The following is a 1,374-nucleotide window of genomic DNA, read 5'->3' as shown; positions in this document are numbered from 1 at the left end:
CTGTAGTGAACCTGATCTGACCTCAAATCTGATCAGATGAACAAGAGACTGTTATTTCATTGATCTGCATCCAGAAATACAGTTTGAGCCATCTGGTGACTTTCTTTCTTGAATTAATCAAGCAGAAAAGACAATTCTCTATGATCATTACTATTTTACAAATGTTTGATAATCAAATTGAGTTAGCTCACTCAATGCTTACAGGTTGAAGAGAACTACTCATTTTTATTTTACATAAACAGTAAGTAATGATTTTTATTCCTCATTCAAAGAAGAAATCAGGTTAATATGCATTTCTTGATTTTTCTGTCTGCAATGAGCAGGTTTTGTAAGTATGTTAAAGGTCGGTTCTCGGTCAACTAAAATGTTTACTGAGAAAAATGTCATGTTTAACTATTTGAGAAGATACAGCAGAGTGAGACTCCACGAAGTCTGGTTTTCTGCAATAATCTTTCTGTCTGTTGTTGAACAATCTCATTCTCTGACCTCGAATTTGATAACATCTTACATCACAAACCACACCTCTATTCTGGTTCATCGACCAATCAAAAAGCTCTCAAATGACCCGGAAGTCGACCCATTTAAAATGTGGCAACTTCCCAGTTCATAGAGTTGCTGCAGTTGCTGCGCTCAGGAATGAGTTCAACTAGAGAGTGCACAGAGTCTGAAGTCTGAAGCAGACGCTGAAGATTAATGGAGCTAAAAAGAGTCTGATGCTGCAGAGCTCTGAGAGTTCCACACAGAGTGCTGAAGAGTGATGGAGTTAGAGTTCTTGGATGCAAACGCGTTCAGGATGATCCAGAGACGTTTTGGGATTATAACTTCTGTTTGAACAACCTCGTACGACTCTCGAAGGATTTCAGCTGCTCTCAATGGAGACGCTGAAAGAGTCTGAAGGATTCTATACCGAGCTGATTTATCATCAACCAGGTAACGATTCTACTTCGACCAAGCGTACCGTCGCAAGCTGAGATCTGAAGGAGCGTGCACGTTTCTGGTCAAACAGATTAATTCCCTCACAAATCTCTCTGTAAGATAAATCTCCATTTCCATCTTAAACTCTGCTTTCTCTTAAAATCAGTACAGATATTTTAGAAATATCTGAAGCAAAATCCTCAATCACCGCCGTGTGATTGAAGTCTATTATCTGTGAAACTTGTCTGTTATTATTTTCATATTTTGCCAAATTAATGTAAATGTTTGATGTTAAACTTTGATTCTGAAAATAAATGACCGCATTCATTTTGATGGGTCAAAGATAAATAACGTCTCTCGTTACATTTCTGTTAAAATTCAATGCACGACATTTACACAGTCAGAAAGATGAGGAACTCGTGAAAAGTATGAATATATATCCCTATATGACATACTACA

Source organism: Nematolebias whitei, chromosome 14, assembly GCF_014905685.2.
Source record: "Nematolebias whitei isolate Nwh7 chromosome 14, NemWhi1, whole genome shotgun sequence".
Lineage (NCBI taxonomy): Eukaryota > Metazoa > Chordata > Actinopteri > Cyprinodontiformes > Rivulidae > Nematolebias > Nematolebias whitei.
The sequence above is the reverse complement of the archived record's forward strand: the minus strand, read 5'-3'. Positions refer to the sequence as shown.